The sequence below is a fragment of the Glycine soja genome, chromosome 3 (genome assembly GCF_004193775.1).
Source record: "Glycine soja cultivar W05 chromosome 3, ASM419377v2, whole genome shotgun sequence".
NCBI lineage: Eukaryota > Viridiplantae > Streptophyta > Magnoliopsida > Fabales > Fabaceae > Glycine > Glycine soja.
In genome coordinates, this window is record NC_041004.1 from 15376248 (window position 1) to 15389371 (window position 13124).

The 13124-nt window shown below is 29.8% G+C and overlaps 1 pseudogene; it reads right to left on the reverse strand.

Annotated features, from left to right (window-relative positions):
• Window positions 1–9668: 9668 nt before the first annotated feature.
• LOC114404985 lies at window positions 9669–11911 on the reverse strand (annotated as a pseudogene).
• Between the last annotated feature and the right edge of the window lie 1213 nt (window positions 11912–13124).

Below are 13124 nucleotides of genomic sequence, written 5' to 3' on the forward strand. Positions count from 1 at the left end.
AGCTTTTGTAAGTATACATCCCATAAGTGCAAAACAGTTTTATTAAGAGTTGTATTTAGCCCCCCAACACCCTGTTAAATTAATTATGTTCATCTATTGTGAAACTAGTGTGTAAACACTTAGTTACTTTTATTCACGTCCATGGGACTTAATCACTATACTTTATGTCCTCTACAAGTGACATTCACCGAGTATGAAAAGCTTGTGTTACCCACAAAGGGAAGTCAATGAATGTTACTTTATCAAATATGTTTTTGTCTCTCTTTATTTGAACGACTGATATTTGAATTTAAGGAAAAAAAAATAGAAGGAATTAATAAGAATATTCCTCAAAGGTCACTATCGTCGCAGAAGAGGAGCACATGTAGTTATTTGTATTATCTTTTCCTGTCTAACCAGAGTGCGCTAGGTTGCACCACTTTTAGTTGAGATAACGATCATTTCAAGACTCGGCGTTAATCTCATACTGAATCCTTCATTGAAATATATAAAAGACGTCTCATGTCCAGAATTTTTAAGAATGAAGAATATTAAGTGAAAATGATCAAACATCTCTGAATAGAAACTCTATTAAAATCATTGGACGATATACTATGCACTTAAACACTTCATCCTTTGTCTAGCAAAGTTTATTTGTATTTAAGCTTATTTGTTTATTCACTCTTTGACTATTGTATTCATTCAAACTTTAATTTGTAAAAACACTTGATGTTAAAAAAAATACTTAAATATTCTTAGATTAAGGAGGAGTCTAAGAATGTGTCACTAAGGACCTAAAGAATATTATTATAATCAAGAGTGATAGTTTAAAATACTTGTATTTTAATCAATCTTAATTAGTGAAATCCTTTTCAAGTTTTTAAAGAAAAACAAGACATAACTCTTTTAGAGTGAACCAACATAAATCAAATGTTTCCACATTTTTCTTAAACTATTTAATTACTATTCTCTTAAACTTATTTTGACATGCTTGATCACTAAATGTTTATTTAAAAAAATCTTTGTGAAAAATTTATTTTATCTTCCATTAGATGATAGTCTCTTGTTTTCACTAGAACTGTTTTGTTTTTGTTTTTTTATTACTGGATGACACAATCAATTTTTGTGTTTTACATATATGCTTGTGACCAAAGTTTTCATTTGTGATAAAGTTATTACATTTCTCTAACACTCTATTTAATCTTATTCTAATGTTATTTTTTTATTTAAATATATTATCATTGTAAAATGTTCATTACACTATCAATTAATCAAAAGTTGTTGCCAATATAATTTTTAAGATATAGTTATGAACACTTAAAAAAATAGTAATTATTGAAATAATTAAATAATAATATAAAACTTTTTTATTAAATACAATAATGTAAAACTTCTTTATACACGATATAGAAACTATTTACTCATATTATATAAGGCTCACACATTTATTTAATCACAAGCATTATATATATATATATATATATATATATATATATAATAGTAATTAATTAATTAATTAATTAATTAATTTTTATTGCATAAAAAAAATTTACTTTTTATAATAACCATCTTTAAAGTTATATTTATATGATTTTTAGTACAGGTGAACATCGGTCCGATTAGAACTTAAAATGATCACCCATCCAAAGTGAAGTGGAGGAAAGAATGGAGGTGAGACAAAAAAAAAAAAAAAAGAAGATAAAACACATGAACAAATCTGGAATATTGAGAGCATACATGAAAGTCTTCTTTCAAAAGAAATGACTCGATGAGAGACTCATTCGTAAAGCTTTTCGTGAAGCTTCTAAAGAGAAACGTTGTTGCTATATATGAAAAAAAAATGTTAACAATAACAATGATATAATAATATGATACTGCAGGTGAGAATGAGAGAAAAGGGGTGCAATGCAATGTTGAAAGGCACAATGCTGAATGCCTGCAACTCTGCAAGGAAACTCAACACGTCTGAATTTGAAAATTAAACTCCTTGTCCTTACGTGTGACGCTTTGTTTGGTCGGTGCAGATATTAATGGATTATTACTCTTTTCTAACCCGCATCTCTCCAAATTGTCCAATTTTAACCATTTTTTTTATTTAATCAAATCCGAAGTCCAAATCCAAGAATTTTTCACCCCAAGATATAAAAAAATTACTCAAATACTACCGCCTAAAAATTATTCACATAAATAATACAAACAATTATTTAAGGTGAGAAATCAGATTTCTCAAACCATTTTTTCACTTTAATTTTATTTTTTGAATAGAAACCGATTTTATAACATATTATTATTTATCGTGCATGATAAATGACGTTTGATATAAATATTGTATCATGTACAGTAAACGATTTCACCCATGTTTTTTTTCCCTAAAACAACCTTACTAGATCTTGAGGAAGGATGATGTCGTAAGACCTTTAATTTTTTTTTTCAAAGCATAGTTCAAAATGTGTTTTTTTTGTTTATTTATTTATTTTATTAATTTCAGTTTTATTTTTATATATTTCTTAAATAGTTTTCTATTTTTTAGTTACATTTTTTTAAAAAAATTAACTGTTTCTTAAATTGTTTTTATTTGTTTTAATTTTTTCAGTTCACTAATTTATATATATATATATATATATATATATATATATTAAATCATAAAAAGTATAATTTATATAGAATAGAATTTAAGAAAAGGGCATATATATTTAAGTGATCTAATTATTATTAAAATTGGATATATTTTATTTATTTAATTTGTTTAAGTAAAATAATTAGATCACTTAAATATATATATTTTTCATAAATATTTAACAAAATTATATTTATATTATGTATTAAAATATATGCATTTTTTATGCATTTTTCTTAAATTCTATTCTGTATAAATTATATTTTTATAATTTAATATATATAAATTAGCGAACTAAAAAAATTAAAACAAAAACAAAACAGTTAATTTTAAAAAAAACTGTAACAAACAAAATAGAAAACTATTTTAAAAAACAAAAAAAACAGTTTTTTTTAAATGTAACAAAACAAAACTGAAATAAGTAACAAACAAATTAAAAAAATGAAAAAAAAAACACATTTTGAACTGTATTTCAAAGAAAAGACCTTATGACATGGCTTCCCCAGGTGTAGTAAGGTCGTTTTAGAACAAAAATCAAGAATTGATTTCACAACATCAAAATGAAAAAATTAAACGAAGGTGAGAAATTGACTTTGGGGACTGATTCCTCGGATATCTGTATCATTTGTACCATTTATATTTATAGTAAGTAATCAAATATATGTATTTTTCTTAAATACTATTAGAGATAATTTATACTATTATAAATTAAATATTAGTGTTTAGTCAAATTGTCATCATTTATCGTGTACGATATAATGTTTATATCAAGTATCATTGACTTGTACGATATAAAATAAATATAACACGTTATGTAATCAATTCCTTGGAGAACCGATTTCACAGCGTAAAAATAAAAAATAAAATAAAACAAATGAGAGAAATTAATTTGGAGAACTGATTTTTAACGTGATTTGTATTGTGTAAATAATTTTTGATTGTATTATTTAAATAATTTTTTAATATTTTTTATTATTGGGATGAAAAATTCCCGAACCTAACCGTTGGAAAACATTATTTTTAAGGCAGATTTCTCGGTTTTCGATCGGGCCATTGATTTTTGCTTACCCTAATTTTTAGTTGATTGATAATTAAGAATGTTTTTATTGAACTCATCTAATTTCTAATATCTGTTGAACTCAGGTAAATATATAGATAATAAAAAATGATATTGTTGTCCAACAATAAATTGTCATGAAAAATAAAATTATTAACTTGATAACAACTACTCTCAAAAGTCATGTAAAAATGTAAAATGATTTTAATTAAATGACAATGAAAAATTTATACAATAGTAATATATCCAAATTAAACTCTTTTAAATTTAGCTTAGCAGCGCGATTGTTTTTATGTTAAGAGGTCATAAATATTCTATATAAGAGACAATCTTACATAAATAATCAAGTAATAATTATATAAGAGACAATCTTACATAAATATTCTATTTTACCGAGTGTTCAATAAAAATATAATAACAAATTATACAAGAAGGAATGACATGCATTTATAACACATACAGTTTTTTTTCAAGTTTAAAAAGATTTTTTTGCCTCATAAGCACAATAACAATCAAACAACCGTGACACTGATAATCTCATAATAACAAAAGGAACAAACAGATAAAATATAAATATAATAATAACTAACAGTCATCAAATTTCATAGAAATTATATATAATATGGGCTTAAATATATTTTTGGTTCCTAAAAAATACTCAACTTTTGTTTCTCGTCCTTGATAAATTTTTCCTTTGAATCGGGTATTTAATATTTGAAAAATTTTATCTGAGGTCTCTGTCGTTAATCGGAATCCGTTAACTATTTACGTAACTGTTAATCGTCGGACACGTCACATTGGCATGCCAGGTGTACTGAGTGAGATTACAAGTAGGAATTAAATAAAAAAAAAAAGATTAAAGAGCAAACAATGGCATTGATACTTTTTAAAAATTAAAAAATAAAAAATCTTATGTGTAACACCACTCAGGCAACGAGTACACATTGCATTACACGTCTCATACCAATGTGTTTGGTATAACGATCATGTAAGTAGTCAATGAATTCCGATTAATGATAGAGACCTCAAACAAATTTTTTTAAATATTAGGGATCTGATTTGAAGAAAAAATTTATCAGAAACCAGATGCAAAAGTCAAACATATATCAAGGATCAAAAATATATTTAAGCCTAAAATTAAACACAACTATCGGACTAAAGTTTTATTAGCTATCATGCATTAACTTGAATAATTCTAATTTTTAATTTAATACGTGTTAGTTAGGGTATGAAAAGATAAATTTATAATACATAATATATTTATTATTTATGCAGAGAAATAAAAATACGCACTGCAACAACTTCTGTGATATATAAAGAGAGAGAGATAAATGAAAGATCAATTTACATCGAGAGTAATTCTTTTTCTGCATTGGCATTACCATTCATTTTCTTGTATTAAGTCATTAATATTGTCCGCTTGATTCTAAGATAATGAATGATAAAGATGAAGTGTAAATCTGAAAGAAATTTTTTCTTGATTTAAGTGAATCCTAATTGCACACTTACCTTGCTACGGTTGATTCTTATGAACATTCCCATCAAAGAAAGAAAAAAGGTAACGTAGGTGCAATGCAGGTAACCAACTCTTTTCCATTTTTGTTTTTTTACTACAACTGTATTAATTTACTACAACTGTATTAATGCTTTGGGACTAATTAATATTGTAAATTTTCTCTTTACTTTTGAAGAATACTATTTTCAAACTATTCCCATTAAGTTTCTATTTTTTTTCTATACTAATTCCTTCCAAAAATCTTACTTAAACTCAATAAATTTAAATTAATTAAATTTACATGGTCATTTCCACAGCTAAGGATTATGGTCATTTTCAATAGAAAAAGAAAATAAAAGTTAATAATAGAAACTGTTAAAAGACATACTATGTAAAAAAATCTAATTTTAAATACGTTCTTTTAGTGAAGATTTAAAATGTGAGTGTACAAAATTACAATTATATCTAAATATTTAGATAATATAAGATACTTATTATTTAAATTAAAGTAAATCTATTTAGATAAAATCTCTATCTAAATCATAAAATAAGATTTAAAATGTGAGTACTAAATTCTAAGATAAGATATTTACTCTTTCATAATTGAACTAGATTAATATAGAAAATCTGGGAAAGTATAAGGAAGGCAAAATCAAATCTTTGGCAGATATAACTTAATGAATACAACGCACACAATCAATCTTTAACTAACTATCATTTTGGTGGCAATTTTGAAAAATTCGCTGTTACATTTTATCTCTCAATATAACAGGAAAAAGAACTAATTCAGTACAGGAAATCCAAAAAGCCACAAAGGAGAAAGAAAGACAAGAATGTCTGAGGAAACTCACCAAGAAAACAAGAACGCAATTGAGTTCCTTGATGAATACACTTTCTATTATGATGAGGAACATGAGAAGTGGTTTAAGGAAAGAGATAAGTAGTGGGCAAAGAGCATACCATGCTACAAAGAAGACTCAACGAAAGTAGTCTTGAACTCAGTCGACTTTGACTTCAACAACCATAACAAAGATTTAGATAAGTTCTTGAAGAATCTTGCCACTCGTGATTCTTCCCCTCAGCTTGAGGTTCTTGCTCTTGCTCCTTCAACTTATGAGGTTCCTGTCATTCTTGCTCCAACCACTAGTCCTATTGTTGATGCCCCTACCAAAGTTCTTGCTCTTGCCATCGATGAGGTTGTTGCTCCCACCTTAGGTTCCTACCCTTCAAAGGGTCTTCATCCTGTTCCTACCCCTCAGAGAGTTCATGCTCATATTGTTGCAGCTACTCCTCCTACTCCTTGATGGGTTCAGGTTCCTTCCCCTTAGAGAGTTCTTGGTCATACTGCTCTTGCACCTCAGAGGGTTTATACTTTTCTCGATTTGGTTCCTGTACTGTCTGCCCACACAACTCATGTTTGTGCCCCTCAGAGGGTTTTTGCCTCTCAGGTTCCTGCCAAGTCACTGGAGCAGACATTAAATAGCATTGCATTTGAGCAGGTGCATGTGCCAATCAGCTACCAACACCACTTGCTTTCGCATAATACGAAGTCCAATAGCATCAAATTATTTGGTGACTCATCCCGATCAGTTCATTGCAACAAATACACACATTGGATAAAAGAAGGACATAGGTCATTTGTCCTTGGGCTTGAGAAATATGAACATGGAGGATGGAAAAACATTTCAAAGAAATTTGTTCCAACAAAAACTCCAACTCAAGTTGCAAGTCATGCTCAAAAATATTTCGAACGCAAGAAAGCCCCAAAGAAAGAGAAGAAAAGAAGAAGCATCCATGACACAACCTTAGAAGACATTGACATGATTGTTACTCCCCACATTGATCAACATAATTAGGTTCCTCCTCCACCAAATTTTGCAATGCAACCACATGAAATACAACAAGCACAACACACACAGCAACAATTCAACTTACATAATTCATTTCATCAAATGGGTGGATGTAGAAATTTTAACAGTGCCCATCATCAAAATGAGTTGGATCTTGCTATGCAATAGTTCCTACACAATATGCCTCATTAAATGGTTGGATATGGATATTCTAATATTTGCCTCATGACATTGAGCACAAGAATTGATTTTTGGTGGGATGTTGTTCCCTTCATTATGCCAGTAAATTTTTAGGGCTTCTTTAGTGTAGGTTCACTTTTCCTTGACATGGATTTCTATCTAGTCCCCCCATGATGTTTTGTTATTGGTCTTTTGGCAATAAAGCTGGAGTCAGTTAGGTTTTTAATTGAATATTTTCATCCTTGCTTTCAAGGATTGACTAAAATAGTAAAATGTTTTTTCTTAATCGATTTTTGAATGATTCAATAAATATAAAAAAAAAACTTTTTTTGATTTGGGTTTGAAAGTATCAAATTCATTATATTACATTTTGTGGCATGAACTAGTCTCTCTATGTACGTTAGGGTTGATGTGAACTTATATCTCTGCACTTTAGAATTTATTCTTCAGAAAAGTATTTTCTTGTATTTTAATTAATATTTGCTTGGGTTGGGAGAGTTTGCATAACGCTTTAAGTGCATGCCATAAAGGTATAAGAGTGGGAAGATTCTAATCCTTAGAGAAGGTTTGTCCATCTGCATGTATGCTTTGAACTATCTCTCTTCCATTCAATGATATGTCTGTCTAATCAATGGGAAGCTAATGACAATAAGTTACCAAATTATATATCTCAGATAGGCATACGTTACTGCTGGACCCTATACTTGGCACATGTTTGTCATTTTGTTTTGTTTTCAATCTTGTTGTTGTAAGTTTGTGAAGCCTATTGCCACTTCAAGTTAAACAATAGCTAGCATAAAAAGAGTGATTTAAATATTTGATGTTTTGCTTTGTTGGTTTTCATTTGCATAATCCTTGAAAAATTTTCTTCCTAGGTAATTTGGCTATCCAAATAATTTATTTACTCATAAGAAAAGGTGTACTTGAGTCCAACATTATACTTCTTAATCTCATATCTGTGGGTGTGAGTAACTAATGCCTTAGTTACTCAACATCACTTGCTCTTTTTATTTGCAATGTGATTAATTTTCTCTCGTTTTTTCATTGTGTCATTTAGATGACTTGCATTTTATTGTGTCAAAAGTTTTCCAAGAATAAAAATATTGACATATGATATCGAGATCAATTTGAATGAAGATATCTGTGTGATGCATTTTTAGTTCAGGGTTTATGGTAAGAAGGAATGCAAAACCAATAAAAGTAGTCCCTAGGACCCTAACCATGCACAAAAGAAGTGCTACACCAATCAAATTAAAAGCATTTTAACCACATGTTAATCCACGAATGAATGCAGCAATTGGAAACTGCAAGTAGTACTGAAATATAGCTCAACCGAATAGGATCATGTGACAATAGCTACTATTATTTGGAATCAATTTATTGAGAACCTTACCCGTCTTATACCAAATCCACAATTCAATTATCTAAACATGTAATCGGGTATTCTATTGACCATTAATCCCTTTATTCAATTAACTCCAATGCTTCAAAAAAAAAAAAAAAAGAACAAGCTGTTTTGGTTGCAAATATGAATAGCATTTGTTAAAAAACAGAACAAGTAATGTTCTTATGATTCCTCAAAGTAGTCATGGATTCAGATCTCTTAGGCAATTGGTTAGGAATTTAAATTCTGACTCATGCGAATGAAAAAAAAATTGTGTTAAAAGGAGGCAATCTACCTTTTAAGTGTGTTTAGATCTCTCGAAAAATATTAGTTTCGGTGAACAACCAAAATATTCCTTGCAAATTACATATGTATACCAAAATAAAAGGATAAGACACATGAATTCCTTTTTTTCTTCAAACTACTAGTTTTTATACACACAAAAACACTACTATATATATAATAAGTTTGTTAACTTTTATAATAAAAATATATTAGAAATCATACAAAAAATAATTTCTGATTAATTAACCATGTAATATTTTATAATGTAGGAAAATACGTATTAAACTTAGTTCTGACATCGTGTGACACTTAGTGAGCGTCAAATATTTCCTTGTACTCTTCTAATAACCTTCATAATGGTTTTGAAAATGGTTCCATATCTTAAGAGTAAAAAACAATTGAGATCAAATAATGATGACAAGTAACAATCTACCGAGGTAGTCATATGAATTGTAGCATGATGTTGTCTTTTTGTACATTGAACATATATCATATGCTTATCATCCCAAGGTGGTTATAGAAATTAGATTAAGGTCTATTTGAAGAATTTTGCATCGAGTTGATGCAAACATTACAATATTACATCTAATAACTTGGTATAAGTATGACCTCACAAGTATAACCCTCCTTATCCAAAAGGGATAATAAAGTAATCAACAAATAAAAGTGGCTCTGGAGAGGCCAAAAAGCACAATTACTAGCTTTAGTAGCATAGCTTTCAATGGTCATTAACTGTAAGAACATTTAGTGAGTTGGTAAAGCCATTTTTTTATTCTCCAATTTGTGGACTCAGTTTCTATGGCTTGGCTATTTTGGCATCATCAAGGTCTGGCTTTGGTATGTCTACATAGAAGGACCCTTGTTTGATTGGTGAAATTGACTCCACAATGATGGCTTGTTGCTTGATGTGATTGTAGAGTTGTTGATGGAAGGTGTGATTGAAGGAGAAATTTTTTTCAGTGTTTCATGATGCATGATGTTTGGATGACTTGGAATCTTCTTTTCTGCAGAAGTGTGGGAGGGATGCATAGTCCATTACCTACAACAAGTTTTAAAAGAACTCGAGTATGTTAAAATTCTTTTAGTTGTAACAAATGTAGGAAGAAAGGACACCTTTGATTCGCTTCATTCTCAAGTCTTAAGATGAAATTCAAAAGTACCATGACATGAGAGAGAGAGAGAGAGAGAAATTCTTTATGACAAGAATAATTATACGTAGGATGAAGCAATATGAAATATTTGATATATCACATCCTTCATAATGCAGGGGTAGGAAACCGTGCAGATCTTGTCAAATTTTACCTTGTCTAGCCAATTATAAACAAAATTGATAAAATCTTGTTTCTTATGAGTTAAATTGACAACAAGTTAAAATTAAATACTAGTATCTTTAGAATAGTAATTTGACAGTATTGAACTAGAAACTAGCAAACAAAATCCACAAGCATGATGATGTTGTTATCAGGGCCAGTGTAACAACATCACTAATATGACAAGTGATAGATTGGGTTAGACCTAGATCTAAAGTAAAATACAACTACTACAATTATTTTCATTGATGTTACTTTGATTAGTCAAGAGAACCAACAGACAAACACTACATATGGAATTGGTGATATTGTGAGAGCTAAAATAGATCATTGAAAATAATGTTGATATTTACCTTCAGTAATTCCTCCTTCCCACAACCTTGTAGCACCTGGATTTTTCTCCTTGTTCTTTCTTGCAAAAGAGGCTTCACAACCTTCCAAATATTATTGAAGAAAAAAGATTTTAGCTGTTAATCTTTGAATTTTGAAAGATGTTTATGAAATTAAGGATGAAAGTGAAGCAGTCCAAACTCTTCAAACATTAAGACATGCACAAACCTTCCAACACATTAAGAATACATATGGAACATTAACAATATAATATGTGTCTATCTTTTCCGAATAGTTCAAGTCATCTATTGTAGATATAGCAGTCAAAAACTGCAAAAGGTGATCAAACAAAGACTCTCAACTATGAAGAAAAGGGGGGGACTGGGAGAAGAAAAAATTTTTTTTTCCCTATAGTACTGACATGCCCTCAATTGATTCAATGCTAAAAATTTTAAGCCAGTCATATCCAAGACTTTCACACAAGCACGAATTATCATCCATGTTTCCTTGTAGCTGTTGGCTAGTAGGGCATCAGAGAATTTCTAAGATTAACTAAGCAGTCTAAGGTACTCACCAAGATCACTCGATCCCTATATCCTTTCAGTTGAATGTGTGATTGTATATAGTATTGGTCCTGACCAAAAAGAACTGGCAATTTAATATCAAATAGATAATTCAAAGGAGTTTAGATGTCACACCGAGGAATATAGGCAGCAGACACCAAGCAAACATTGAACACTGAAGCATTTATGTAGAGTATTGCAATTGTTAATGTCTATTGAAGAAACCTTGTAAGGTGTTAATAGATTCTCAGAAATTGAAGTTTCCCAGGAAGAAAAAAAGGACCTCTAGTATAGTAAGCAATCACTAATGAATTGGTGCATTCTATGTATTGTAGTGTAAAGGTAAGATGAAAATAGATGATAAATATCCTTACAGATGTACAATGCTTTTTGTCATTGATTGAGTCTGCTGACTTCAAGAGAGAGGATTACCTAGGTTACAACAATAAGAGAGGTGATAGCTATAGATGTGATGAACCCTTTCCACGTGGTAAGTGCAACACATTCAACTTTATCTACAATCCTAAAGCAAAGCGGCAAAACCATGTGAAGAGAAATAAAATGTCGGTTTCTAGACAACAAACATGTTTCCCATTACAAGAGATTGAGGCTATTATGGATTCTAGATTACCAACTTCAGTTCATCACAATTATTATCCACGAACAAGTTGCTTTCCAAAAATGAAAGAAGAAGCGACGTCAATATTTGACATAACATTTCAATCGCTGGGTGTCACTTGAGTACCATGGTTGAAGTACATGGAAGAGTTGCACTTTCTGGTGGCTATTCTTTTCCTGGTATGAGTCTAGGCCCTCCAAGAACATTGCAAGCAATGGATCCATTGCAATCTTTGAAACCATAGCCAACATCAACTAATGTTAGATATTCTCTAGCAGATCATGCCGGAACAACATATATTGTTCCCATATCCCTTGAAGCTAAAAATGAACGCTATAAGGTCTATGGTGGCAGGTCAAAACATTTGCAAGAAGAACTTGGCATAACAATGCATATTGTTCCCTTATCACTTGGTCATGGGGATGAAGGCTATCGGGTCTATGGTGGTAGGTCAAAATATTTGCAAGAAGAACTTGGGAGAACAATGCATACTATTCCCTTATCACTTGGTGCTAGGAATGAAGGCTATCAAGTCTATGGTGGCAAGTCAAATTGTTTTCAAGAAGAAATTGATATAACAAGAGCTCATAGATCAAGTTATCCTTTTACTTTGAGAGACACATTGTTGAAATCGTCAACATCAACTAATGTTGGATATCCTAGGAAAGATCATGTTAGATCAATGGATATTGTTCACTCATCACTTGGTGCTAGAAATGAAGGCTATTTTAGCAATGTCTATGGTGGTAGTTCAAATAATTGGCAAGAAGAACTTGATAGAACAACAGCTCAGAGGGCAAGTTATTCTTTTGATGGAGTAAGGTCTGACTTTGAGAGGTACACTACTAAAGTGCTTGGGAGGTTTGTTCAGAGCCGAATGAATATCTTGATGAAAGAGAGAAGGGTGTTTGTTGAGTCCTGATCATTCATACTTTTGAATGGAAACTGAAATAGAGGAATTTTAATACCAGCGAACACTAGTGTTTTGTTTCTTGGTTGTCTTAAAATAATATGCATTGGCATTGTGAAAAAGTTTTTTACACCCTCATCCATTAAAAAATGGTCATACCTATTATCATTTCTTATTGGTTGATTGCGTAAATTATTTTACATTTACCTTACATAAAACTTCTGGTTTAGCCTATTTGTTACATTCAATAGCTAGATGAGGCTTTGAAGTTGGTATAATTTTGTCATCATCAATATTTATGTTGATATTTTTTTGAATAAAAATATTATTAATAATATATATAATAACAATTAATAATATGTCTACTTCTACTAAAATAAAATAATATATATTGATTAATAAATCTGATAATTAATACCACTAATTATATATTAATTTTTAATTATATATATTGTCACTAATTATAATTTAACTCCAAGAGATATATATACTTATTAATAGATCTTATTTTGATATGACTTTCCATCAATTGCTATAATCTAGAC